The sequence below is a fragment of the Orcinus orca genome, chromosome 12, assembly GCF_937001465.1.
Source record: "Orcinus orca chromosome 12, mOrcOrc1.1, whole genome shotgun sequence".
Taxonomy (NCBI): domain Eukaryota; kingdom Metazoa; phylum Chordata; class Mammalia; order Artiodactyla; family Delphinidae; genus Orcinus; species Orcinus orca.
In genome coordinates, this window is record NC_064570.1 from 67,946,493 (window position 1) to 67,960,517 (window position 14,025).

The window sequence follows — 14,025 nt, forward strand, 5'->3', positions numbered from 1 at the left end:
CATGCCCATGACGGTTAAGCAGACTCCTGAACTCACCCAGCCCTGCTCCTTGGGATGTCTGCCCCATCACCTACCTGCCAAAGCCTGCTCATCCTTCAAGACCCATGTCCTGCAGGAGAAGACAAGAAAATAGACCATGGGAATACAGTATAACAGGACGTTATGTTCATCTCGATGTGGTATAATTGAAGATCTGCGACGATGACATAATATTGTCCGAGAAATAGAACCCAACTGTGATTAAGTCTCCAGATCTAACTGCCAGTTGACAGGAATGCAGGGTTTAGAAGGACATGGTAAAACACTACAAGGGTGGAATTAGCCAAAACTAGATTATGGAAACAAAACAATTGAGCTGATTTCTTCAACAAATACACAGGATGGGGGATGGTGATGGAAACTTAAAAGAAACTTAGGAAACATATCAATGAAATGCAACTACAGACCTAACTTTAAAAATGAAAACTTTCCAAAGACATTTTTGAGATAACTGGAGAAAAAATAAACATGAAGCAGCTATTAGATGACATTAGAGAATTATCGTTAATTTTGTTAGGTATGATAATAGTTTTGCAGTGACTTTTTTCCTGAAGTCCTTATCTTTTAAAGATAGATCCTGAAGTATTAGTGAATGAAATGATACAAAGTCTAAGACTGCCTTAAATTTCTCTGCCAGGAAAAATAACTGTGGGGAGAGATGAAACCAAAATGGAAACTGTTGATAACTGCTGAAGCAGGGAGGGATCGTTGTTACACTCCTCTCTACTCGTATGTATGTTTGAAATTTTTCATGGTAAAGTGTTAGATTTTTTAACACACAGATGACATGCAAAGTACACTGGTGGATAAAGGCTGAGGGCACCTGGGGAGCAGAGAGGAAGGGTTCTAAACCAGCCTGAGGAGGTTGGGGACAGCTGGACAAAGGAGACAGGCCCTCCATGCTTGAGCTCTTCTGGCACGCACCATGCTGCCTTCTCATGAGATACAACCAATTCACCTCTGGACAAAGAGATGCAAGCAAATCATCTCTGAGACCCCTGGACACAGCAGAGTAAGGCAAACAGCAGGTGTTAAATAAAAGGTTTTGAATGATTTACTTATAACCCTCCAAAGACCCCTTTGATGTTCCCATGAAAGCAGCAGTGGCAGCAAACACTGTATGTTGTGCTGGACCTGTAGGATACACAGAAGAGAAAACAGTCTCCACTCTCAAGGGAAGACAAGCCATTCACATAAAGAAACGACCTGCAAAAAGGAGCTCAATGTGCTAAGTGCTAAATGAATGGTGTGACATGGCACCTCTGAGGATTTGTGTACAGGATGTCTCGCTAAGTTAGGGAAAGAATCCAGGCATGCGAGGATGAGGGCCATCAGTAGTGGCAGTGGTGGGAATACGAAGGAAGGAAGGGGTGGTTGTGGAAGAACTGATCCCGCTGTGAGGAAGTGTGTAGACCAGAAGAGTGGTGGCCCCCAGGACACTTCCCCAGACCATCAAAGCTCCTGTGGATTCTTTCGTCATCACTGCCAGGGGCATGGTGAAGGGGGCGCTGAAGGGATCACGTATTCACAGGCAAAAGAGAGCCCTGTAAAGACTTTAGTTTTTGCCAATGCAAGGTGTGCAGAGAGCAGGGAGAGAGGGTGAACATGCCTTACATGTTCCCTGGGTAATTTTACCCTCTCTCGCTCCTCCTCTACAGTGGGATCAGGATCCCCCAAATTCCCTTCCCCTCTGAATATCTCAAGAAAACCAGATGGAAAGATTCCATCTGAATACGCCTTAGGTTTTCTCTGCATGATCAGGACACGCCTCGCCAAGACTGAGAAGTGGCCCCTAGCCTGCCCTTCCTCGTGGCTGGGAGAAGCCACTCCAGGCTGATCGCCAGTGCCTTTCTGCTCTATCTTTAGAAGCTTCGAGGGAGCAGCTTTCCCAAAGCTGAGCTCCCTAATGCTTTGACACACCTGGAAATGAGCAGGGAAACCTCAGGAATCACTCACCAGCCCAGCAGGATGTAGGCCCAAAGATAAAATTAAGTCGATTTATAGAAAATTTTAAAAGGTCCTGTCTCTCGCACACCTGAGTCTGTGGGCCGAGATTTATGATCCCCACCTAAGGAATAGACCCTTCTCAAGTCAGCTTAAACAGAAAGGGGGGGTTACTGGAAGAACACACGGAAATCTAGAACTCTAAATTGGGCAGGGCCAGGCTTCAAAAGAGATTAAAACCAGGTCCAGAAGCCATCAGACACCAAAGCATCATCTCCGTGTCCCTCTCTCCCCACCTCTCTTTCACTGTACTTCCATCTCTTCTATCTCTCTCTTTTTTTAAAATTTTATTGGATTATAGTTGATTTACAATGTTGTGTTAGTTTCAGATGTACAGCAAAGTGATTCAGTTATACATATACATATATTCAGTCTTTTTCAGATTCTTTTCTCATATAGGTTATCACAGAATATTGAGTAGAGTTCCCTGTGCTATACAGTAGGTCCTCGTTGGTTATCTATTTTATAGACGGTAGTGTGTGTATGTCAATCCCAACTCTCCTCTCTTGTTCTCTAAATACTAACTTCCCCTATTCACTTGCACATACATGGGCCAAACATGGCTACCCAAGTCTGATTTGTTGCTGTTGTCAAACAGACAATTTTAGTGACTACAATAATATTGTTTGACATTTTGCAAATCCCTTTAATGGTTTGCTTAATAGAAGATAGCTGAATTACTACTTCTGCGTTCAATCTGTTGTGTTAGGTTGTTTTGGTTGAAGTATATGAAGAAAATTCAGCCTCACAGAGACATGTAGCTAAAAAAGAGTGGAGTATTTTAATGGACTTTTCAAATGATTGTGGATAACCTTTGATAACTATACCAAAACTCAACAAGTAGTAGTTTCTTAAAGTTTAGATGCAGTGTGGGATCTGAATTTATATCAATGAAATTTTCTTACTGTTAAATTATAATCCATCCGTCTATCCACTTTGAATGAATCTCTTACTCATGTCTTTGTTATTTGAAAAATATGGGTTTACTGAGGTCTGCATATCTTCCAAATGTTGACACATTTCATGACAAAATATATTTAAAAATCACAATTGGTAATATCGCCACAGATCCCACCAGAATACTTTTAAGTATTGAAAAGCTGTCAAGCTCATGGTGTGGCAGTTACAAAATTTTTTTTTTATTTTAGTTTTCATTTGGAAGCTCAAATTTTACCATTGGCAAAAAATGCTGTTGGTTGTTTTCCTTGAAGTGACAGGAAAACTTCATTTATTTTTCAAGAAAATGTCTGCCAAATACCCAAGGCTAAGAAACCACAGTTTGTTCTTTCAAGTAAGAATAGTGCTCCTTAAAAAAAAATTTTTTTTAATGTGTTTAGTTCACAGCTCAGACAATCACATAAGTGGTTTTCCTCTAGACAGCTGCCTACTTCGGCATGCGGTAGAAGTGCTATATGCAAACTTCCCATTTCATCACACAGAATATTGAAAAGATGTGTACTCCAGAGTCAAGAGTTAATGAAATTAATAATTTTTACTGCTTCATCAAGAACACTCTTAAGTGAAACTGGCTTTTGCTTTTCTTTTCTTCTTCTTTTACTGTGAGTGCATGATGGTAAAAAATACAGTGACTACAGGTGAGTGCCACTGCACTGCCCTGGTTCATGCTAAGATGCTAGCTTTTTTGCTTCTATACTATCAGCAAAGAAAGAAAGAAAAGCACAGTAAAAAATAAAAATAACCTCGTAGCATCATTATGAAAATGGTTTTGACTTGGTAGACCCCATGAAAGGGTCTCAGGGACCACGCCCTAACAGAGATCCATGGACCATGCTTGGAGAACTGGTATCTAAACCATCCAAATTCAAGCAATTAACAAACTCCCTGGGTCCCAATACCCTATTCCAGAGAGAGGAAATTTGGGTTAGGTGTCTGCTCCTAGCCCTCAGTGTGCCCAGGCACTTGCCCATGTGGCAAGTTGTCTACTTAGCAACATTTGTGGGACGAGAGAGTCTGAAAAGAGGTCTGGCAGAGCTGAGGTTCAGGAGAGGGTGAGGTTAAGAGCCCCATGAACTTAAAAAATGAGTTGGAACAGTGAGGGAATTCAGCAGGAATATGTCCTGGAACCTGACCAGATAACTTTTAACAACTGAAGTACATTCAGTGTTCTACAGATTCCAAAGTGGTTTCACATGCATTACCTCATTTAATCCTTCCAACAGCTTTGTGAGGTAAACGTTATTACTGCCGCTTTACAAATGAAGAAAGAGTAGCTTAGAGAGGTCAAGGGACTTGCACAATCCTATAACAAAGAAGTGACAGAACCTAGGTCTTCAGACTTGAAGTAAAGGGCTCATTCACCCTCGGCCAGCTACCTGCCATATAGTTATACCCTACGTGACCCGCAAGATGTGCTCAAGAGTGTGGCTAAGGATTTGGGACAAGGATCCTGCACCTGATGAGAGGGCAGGTGAAAGAAGAAAGACTTTGAGCTCCCTGCCTAGAACTTAAAGTTAAGAAAAGGGAATGGAGGACTTCCCTGGAGGCACAGTGGTTAAGAATCTGCCTCCCAACGCAGGGGACCCGGGTTCGAGCTCTGGTCCAGGAAGATCCCACATGCCACAGAGCAACTAAGCCCGTGCACCACAACTACTGAGCCCGCGTGCCTAGAGCCCGTGCTCCGCAACAAGAGAAGCCACCACAATGAGAAGCTCTCACACCACAATGAAGAGTAGCTCCCACTCTCCCCAGCTAGAGAAAGCCTGCGTGCAGCAACAAAAGTAAATTAATTAAAAATGAAAAAGAAAAGAGAATGGAGCCGGAGTCAAGGATTCCTAACTTTCTTGAACCCTGGACAGTTGTTGTGTGCTGTGAGGACCCTGTGGACTAACTCCCCCATCCATATGGGCTAAGTCCCCCAATATGGGCTAAGTCTCCCATATGGGGTGCTGTTGGCTACTCCATAAACTCTCACGGGAATGAGCCTGCTTTTTACATTGTGGTCACTGGCAGTGAAGTGCTTCTCCATGTGGGAAAAGAACACTGCTTTTGAAAAATAAAGTGTGAAAGGATGTATTACTTATTAACTATCTGATGTGAATTCCTGTGTTCAGACTAGGAATTAAAGTATAGACTTTGTTACACTATAAACATTTTTTTTCCCTACAGTCGACCAGCTGGAGGACCTTCCCCATGAGAAAGAAGCATCAGGTCTAAACAGAGAGCCATCCACTTAGGGAGTCTGGCTTTGATCATTTCCCTGACGCAATCCAGTTTCCTTTAACCTCTCTCACCCTGTATTAATCTTTAGGATGTTATTCCAAGGGGGCTGAGTCAAGAGAAAATGAAGATTAAAGCTATAAAGGAAACCAACATGGGAAGATCCGGGCTTAGTTTTAAAGCAAAGCCAGTGAGACATCACCATGGAGAGAAATTGATAACAGCCTCGAGACAGGGTATCCCAATATGCTAGTCACTAGCAACTTATGGATGTTGAGACTTGAGATGTGGCCAGTCTGAGATGACATTATGTTGTATATGGAAGATACACATCAAATTTCAAAGACTTAGGACAAAAACAAGGCAAAAGAAAATCTCATGAATAGTTTTTATGTTGATTACATTTTGAAATGTTATATTTTGGATATATTGAGTTAAATAAAATATAGTATTCAAGCCAATTGCTCTTGGTTTTTTAAATTTTTTTTTAATGTGGCTGCTAGGTAATTTTAAATGATATATGTAGCTCGCATTATATTTCTGTTGACAATACTTGCCTGGAGAAGTCAACCCAACAGCTCTGCTAACCCCACTGCCTCCGGCTCCCCCTCGTTTTTATTTGAGCCATATCAGTTTGTTCTCTTTTTAATTTTTTCATTCCTTCTCAAATTCTAAAGATAAGAAATAATTTTGAAAGGCAACTCATTCCAATTTAGTTTGGGCAAGTTTTGATGATAAAAATTTAGAAGAAGGAGAAGGAAAGAATATAAAAACCCAAGGTCCCCTGGTTTATTAAGAAGGTAAAAATTCTGCCCATCTATTTCCTTTTCTCATTAAAGAGAAGATGCCCTCTCCGTGACAAATTGATGTCCCTTTTAAGGAAGAAAGAATAAATAATATAATAATGACAGATTAGTTCCTATTCGACAGTCACTTAACATGAGTCCCCTGAATTTGAGGTCTCCCACCACATTAGCAGATGGCCCCAAAGCTGGAACAAATTACCATGTAAATTACCATAACAAATTAAATGCTATTACTTTGTGAAAACAAAGCTAAGTTCTGACCCAGAAGGTTAAAGTGCTGGGCGTAGGAGGGGAGGTAGAGAGTGGCTGTGAGTGTGACCACACCAGCACACTTCAATATTTCAGAAAAGCTACAGGGTATTGGGGACGTCTGGAGGAATTCTGTGTCTTGCCTCTAGGCTTTTGACAAACATTTACTTCAGCAGAACACAAAGCAGCCTTGAAGTTCAGGATAAAAGTTAACAAAAGGACGAGGTCTTCTTTGGGCAACTTCAGCAGGAATATGAAGAAATGCACAGAAAAACAAAGGTTTGGGGGTGGGGAATGCAATACTTGCTGTCATTCAGTAGAGGATCTGATACTGCATTTCCTGGCTTCCCCACCGCCACAGAGATGACCTTCACCACAGCTCCCAGGAGTGACTCATTGCTCCCCACTGAACATCTCTCCACTAATCAGAGGCTTGTTAAACAAGCCCGCAGGTAGCCCATCAAACTCAGTAGTGAGGTGTGACTTCTCCTGCCTCCACTTCCCCTCCCATTGATTCACTCCCCGAGTGATTCTGGTGGCCTGGCTCTGCTATTGAGGTACTTTATTGAACAAAGTGGTATACAGGAAAACAAGAATCCAGGCAGGAGCACCAATCTTTAAAAACCAATCTTCACTGACTTGTTTCTATCCATCTTTCATCCATCTTACATCTCTCCTCCCTTTTTATTCTTCCCTTTGTGCCTGCTGGATTTGCTCAAGGTGTGTGAATTGCTGTGAGGTTTCCCCACCTTTTCTATCTCTGGCATCCTCCAGTTAGCATTTCCCAATGCCCTAACGCTTCTCCTCCTGCCCAAGCCTGTGTTACCCTCCCAGCTGCCTGGGAACGACCCTATTCTGCAAGCTACCACATGTGAAAGGGCTGGTGTTTTGCTAGGATGTTTTGAAATGATGAAACTGATCTGTCCCCCAAGGAGACTGACTCAGCAAAGATCATTACAAACACTCCACATCTTAGGATCGTGGGAAAGGGAAATTAGAGCAGGGATTAGTCTGGAAGATCCCACTTTTCAGTATTACACAGTGGTGCTAAGGTATTTTGGAGAAGCCATTAGAAAAATAGAAAATCTTCCTTAAATTTAAATGTGCATGCTGTATAAAAATACTTAAGTCTGAACAGACATGAAAGCTTAGCAACTTCAAAGTATGATACAAGCTCTGTATAATTAATCTGAACCCACACCCAGATAGAGAAGTCAGTATTACCAATCCCCATACATTTTCAAATGGAGCAACTTAGCCACAGTAAGGTTTTAAAAATTGTCCAAAGAGAACCAGCATGAATTAGCAGGTGTGGCTTAACAAGAACCAGCAACAGACAAAAGATAATGGAGAGGAAAAAAAAGAGGCAGGGAGATACATGCAGAAAAAAGTCACTCTGAAATCTTAACTGTTCTCTGGAAGGGAATGTAAGACCAGTTTTTAAATGACTGTAAGACCAGTTTTTTTCAGAGGATATTCTACCTTGAAATTATTACAGATAATATACAAACAGACCAAACTGGGCCAGGGTTTTCTAGAAAACAAAGTTTCTTGCTTGAAAATTCTATCAGTCTTTGAAGTAAAAGTATGTGTTTATTATTGCAAGAGGAATATGCTAGAATAATTAATGATGATGAAAGAAGTTAATTTTATATGAAAATTATTAAGAACTTTTCAATAATTAATAGGGAAATGGACAGTTAATGTAACTATTAAGAGTGCATTTGCTAGGCAGTTGTAGGAAGACAATAGATTTTTATTGAGTCAATAAATGTAAATCCTTATGAAAATAATAATACAAGTCAGAATAATAGAGATTAGATTATATCATAATTTTAGTACTTGTGCAATTATTTGTATACTGATACAAAACATTAAATAAAATAATCTTTAAGAACTCTAAAAAAACCATTTCTTGCTCGAGAACACCCTATAGTAGCCCATATTGCCTTTCATGAGACTTTCCTTCTTCTTCCAAAACACTGTCTTTTTCTCATTGTTCTTACAGTTCTGTACCTGAGAACTTATAAGCCCGTAGCTAAGAGCAAAACTAAGAATCAGATAAAAGTGAGTTCAAAAGCTGGTTCCACTGCTTACTAGCCATGTTGAAGGTGGGAAAATTCTTAACTTTCTAAAACTGCTTCTTCATCCGTAAAATGGGAAGATAAAGGTAGCTACCTCTTAGGATTGCAGCAACATAAACTCATAAAGTGTTTAATATGCTACCTGGCATGTTCTCAATAAATGGTAATAATCACCATGATTCTCCCTGAAAGCAAGAAATTCCAGCTTCTCCAGAAAATCAATACCAGCAGCCAAAACATAAACCGAGAGATTTGAAGGGTCAGTCTGTAAGAGTTTGTTTTTCTCTCCCACGTTTAGAACTAACGAGTTATAGATACAGAGATCAGACAGATGGAGATCAGAACATCAAGTGCATGACTGACAGAAGTGGGAAGAGTTGGACATGGCTTTGATGTGTGGCCACAGGAGGCTTGTGTGGCTTTACCTCCGACACAGCACAGCTGGACCACCACAGGCCTTACCTCAAGGGTAAACTCCTTAAGACAAGGCAGAGAGCAGCATAGGCAGGAAGTTCTTTAAAAGAGAAAGGAAGGAGCTGTACAGAGTGCACTCAGTTTTTCCTCTGGGGGTGGGGAGAGGCCAGGAGTATAACTCTAGCTGAAGTTCCTCCACAAGGAAAAATAAACAATTGGAAGAATGTTCTCACTGTACCCTATTCCCAACAAGAAAGTCTTTCCTTATTGAGGTTGCTCTCCAAAAACCCTTCAAGTCCCCTCATCCTCCAAGCCAGCCTTCCTCAGTACCGTTCTCCATTTTTTGCTTCTTCTCCCCAGAGTGTGATTCTCTGAGTTTGCTCCCAGGTTCAGACCTGCACTCCAAACTCTGCCCCCTGCATTCTGTACCGACCCAGTAATCACACACAAAGATGTTCATGTTCAAAGCCTTTCATTTTCCTAGTTCTTTGTTTAGTACACAATCCTTCCTCATCACAACAAAACCCAATTTAGAAGAATATAATGACAGTAAGAATATATCAAAAGGGAATTGAGAAAAATATAGTATTCAATCTTTATTGAACACCCAATATATACATATGGGAATATGGTAGTGAATAAGACAAGGTCCCGGCTCCTTCCCGTGGAGCTTCCACTTGGTGTGGGAGAAACAGGGCAAACTGCCCAAAGAGGTCCATCTCTGCATACATGGAGGAAAACACTCAAGATCTGAGTTCTTGCCCAGGCCCTGCCATTAACTGACTATGTGACAAAGTTTTCCATCATATGAGGGGATAGTATTAGAAATACAGGGCATTGACTGAAGTTCTCAAAGATTTCCCTCACCCTTGGGTCTTCCCAAGGAGATCCTCTCCTGGATGACAGTGAAATCAAATGCAGACCTATCTCACTTGGCAGCTGTCCTAGGCAGACACTGTTGGGAAACTTAAAAGAATATACAAGTCAAATACTGCTTCCTTTCATTTTTTTATTGAAGTACAGTTGATTTACAATATTATATTACTTTCAGGTATACAGCATAGTGATTTGGTATTTTGGCAAATTATACTCCATTATAGGTTATTACAAGATAATGGCTATAATTCCCTGTGCTGTACAGTATATCCTTGTTGCTTATCTATTTTATACATAGTAGTTTGTATTTGTTAATCTCATACCCCTAATTTGCCCCTCCCCCTTCCCCTCTCCCCTTTGGTAACCACAAGTTTGTTTTCTATATGGGTCTGTTTCTGTTTTGCATAGACACTCATTTGTGTTGTTTTTTAGATTCCACATATAAGTGATAGCATATAGTATTTGTCTTTCTCTGTCTGACTTATTGCACTAAGCATAATATTCCTAGGTCCATCCACATTGCTGCAAATGGCTCTTACTTTATTTTTAGACAAGAACCTTTTAAGCTCAGTGATCCTTTTCCTGAAGCCAATGCAGATATGAAGAAGCAAATTGGAAAAGATCATAGATTGCAGCCACAGGGGCAAGAAGTGACAGACCAAAGTAGATCTGCCTCATTTTAATATTCCTGAAAACCTACCATAATAGTTGGAAAACAAAAGGTATTTATGCCCATGCCTCATATTCCAGAGATATGTTTAAATTACGTTCAGTAGGGTCTGAGATATTTTGATATATTAGGAAGCTTTCTACTCAAAAGAATTAAGACTGGAAATGTTTGGTGCTTGAAGAAATAAATTTCTCTCTTCTCAAAAAGTAACCCCTATTCCTTTATGTGCGATTTACCCAGTGATGATGGATAAATGCCTTTTGTAATCTATTTCTTTCCAAGCAGTTGCAAGCTCAGATGCTTTAGGGATCAAAAAATGTGTAAAGTAGCCATATGAATTCAACCTCAAAACACAGTCAAGATTCAAACTCAAACCGTTCGAAGATTGTGACTCATCTTAATCAATGTTTAGGGAGAGAGAAAGGTACCTCTTGAACTTAAAAGTAAGGTCACCCTCTGAAAGCGACCCGAGTAAGAATCAATACATACTGGATGAGAAGAGCCATCAGTAGAAAACTGGTCTGTGTTAAGTATACGGCTGAGAAGAATCACTACCTCCAGCGTTAGTCAAGTTTTCTACAGCAAGTCTCAAAGAGATAGCGCTGATGGAAATGAAAAAGGAAATGTAATTGCTGGATTGCCTTTCCAACAGCCATTCCTTTCCCTTCTTCACCATTGTCAGAACCTACCTCCCATTATAGGCTGTGAAAATGCCTTTCCCAGCCTCTCTTGTAGCTAAAGAAGGTGATACTGTTCTAGCCAAGAAGACATGAGGGGAAAACTGCTGAGAGTCTTCTGGGAAAAGTTTTCTCTGTGATAATCATCACCATCATAACCATCATCACCATCATCATCATCATCATCATCATCATCATCAACACCAGAAGAAAGCTTCTCTCTTCCCTGGGCCCACAGACTAAGGAAAAAGCTGGAAATTCTTCAAAGTGAGTGTGCAAAAGTCAGTGTAACTTGTACTTCAGAAGGGTTGATATTACAAATCCATGTTTACCCTTGGAGAATGCTTTGCAGATCAAAGGGTTGTATCTGTCTCTTCAGACACTCTCCAAATCAAACTCTGTATTAAATAAGAAAAAATTAAAATTCTGACAGAAGACTGTCACATTCAGAAAAGAGCTGACAGTGAATAGCTTGCTCTAGGACATCAAAGTTCCCCCAGAAAGGCCTAGAACAATTTTTGTGGAGATGCTCCAGCACAATTAGATATCCTGTTTACAGCAAATATGATAGATTTTGCAAATACAGTTGGTGATCTCTGTCAAAGTATTAGTATATAGTAAATATACTAATTAAAATAAATATAGTAAAATTTTAACCCTTTCTTCAGCTTTTTCCACATAAAATGGGACATCAAGGGACTTCCTTGGCAGTCCAGTGGCTAAGACTCCGTGCTTCCACTGCAGGGGGCGTGGGTTCGATCCCTAGCTGGGGAACTAAGATCCCACATGCCGCGCGGTGAGGCCAAAAAATAAAAGAGTAAAAATTTTTTAAAAAAGGTTTTTAAAAAAGGGACATCAAGAGACCACTCCTATCATATTAGTCACCTCCCACGTGCCCCTTCAGATCCCCTCAGCCTTGCCTTCCTCTGTGACCTCTGACCTCTTGTTCCAGCTCAGTCAACATCATGGCAGCCAACTCTGTGTAAATTCAACCAACTCCACTTGGGCACACCCATAGCACCCCACTACACTCATATCTCTCAGGCTTTCCTGTCGATGCTGAGGTGTGATACCCGACAGAACACATTCAGTGCCTACACATATATACACAATCAGGAAGTACAGGGGAATTAAGAACCAGTGGAGAAAACTTGAGGCCAAAGGGAGCCAAGAACCAATAAATAATTCTTCTCCCTTTCTTGCCTGGAATCAGTCACTTTTTTTTAATTTATTAAACTATAGTTGATTTACAATATTGTGTTAGTTTCAGGTGTACAACTTCAGATGCTTTTCCATTATAGGTTGTTACAAGATATTGAATATAGTCCCATGTACTATACAGTAGATCCTTGTTGTTGTTTATTTTATATACAGGGGTGTGTATCTGCTAATCCCATACTCCTAGTTTATCCCCCCCTTCCCCTTTCCCCTTTGGTAACCGTAAGTTTGTTTTCTCTGTCCGTGAGTCTGTTTCTGCTTTGTAAATAAGTTGATTTGTATTATTTTTTAGATTCCACATATAAATGATATCATGTGATATTTGTCTTTCTCTGCCTGACTGTTTCACTTAGGATGATAATCTCTAGGTCCATCCATGTTGTTGTAAATTACAATATTTTGTTGTTTCTGTGGCTGAGTAATACTCCATTGTATATATAGACCACATCTTCTCTATCCATTCATCTGTTAATGGACACAGGTTGCTCTGGAATCAATCGCTCTTAATAAACACTCTCAAGTTGTACTTCCCTCCTTCCCTGCCTCACCCCCCTTTCCCTCATTGCTGTTCTCTGGGAATTGTGCTCCAAAAGAAAGCAGTAGCACATAATCCTTGGCCTCAGGCTCTGCTTTCTAAGCAACACAGGCTTAGACTCTATTCACTTTCCATTTCCGTGAAACAAATTACCACAAATGCAGTGGCTTAGAAACAATACCTATTTATCAGGTTACAGTTCTGTAGGTCAGAAGTTTACCATGGTGTGGCTGGGTTTATTACTCAGGTTCTCAAAAGACTGAAATCAAGGTATAGCCCAAGTTACATTCTCATCAGGAGCTTGGAGTTCGCTTCCAGTCTTACCTGGTTGCAGAAGAATTTAGTTCCTCACAGTTCTAAGACTGAGGTTCCCCTTTCTTTTCTGGCTGTAGGTGAGGGGCTGTTCTCAGCACCTAGAGGGCACCCGCATTCCTTGCCACTCAGTTCCCTCCATCTTCAAAGCCAACAGCAACAAGTCAGATCATTCTTGTGCTTCAAATCTCTCTGACCTCTGTTTCTGATCTTTAAACCCAGATTTAAATGGCTCATGTGATTAGGTCAGTTTTACCTAGACAATCCTCCTATTTTAAGGTCAACTGATTTGGGACCTACATCTGCAAAATCCCTTTGGCCATATGATGTACCATAGTCACAGATTCCACCCTCCCCCAAAGGGATGTGGATTATACAAAGACAAGGGTCATTGGGGATCATCTTAGAATTCTGCCCATCACAGAGACAGTTGGCACCAAAAATGGCCCTAGAAAGCAGACACTCAGGGTGACATTTTGGTGCTAGATTACTCACTAATCTGAAAGAAATAGGGTTCAAATTATTGAACCCTATTATTCAAATAGGGTGGTGAATGGAGTGGAAATTCTGGCATGCAATGGCATCACAAGTACTAAGGCTTTCCCCAGAATTTAATTGATATTAGATGGAGATGGAAGGTGAGGCAATGGATATGCAGTTGCCATGGTGCTTGAAAAGCATGGGAGCAACTGCGACTATAAAATGTGTGGATTGGCCTTACTGCTATTAGCAGAATTGGAAGCCTTGAAAAAAGAAAATAATAGACTCAGATCGACCAGCTGCCAATTCAAAGCCTGCTTTGAAATCTAGAGAGCCTCTGGGGTAACTTTTAAGAATATTCTCATCTCCTGTCACTGAAAGGCAGAGCTGCTAGAGAGACAAGTCCGATGCCTCATTCCTAGTGGTAGGAGGGGTGAGGTAAGACCTCTTGTTTCTTATTTTAGAGGGATGTCCTGGAAAGCTC

General features: G+C 40.8%; 1 protein-coding gene and 1 long non-coding RNA gene across 2 annotated transcripts in view; one reads left to right on the forward strand and one right to left on the reverse strand.

Annotated features, from left to right (window-relative positions):
• Window positions 1-6,027, forward strand: part of LOC125960686 (uncharacterized) — a 31,689-nt gene extending 25,662 nt beyond the window's left edge. The window contains exon 2 of the long non-coding RNA XR_007470613.1: window positions 5,312-6,027. This is a non-coding gene — a long non-coding RNA (uncharacterized LOC125960686). The remainder of the gene's footprint in view (window positions 1-5,311) is intronic.
• The window catches only part of ORC3 (origin recognition complex subunit 3), a 165,165-nt gene that overhangs the window by 4,648 nt on the left and 146,492 nt on the right, over window positions 1-14,025 (reverse strand). The window lies entirely within an intron of this gene.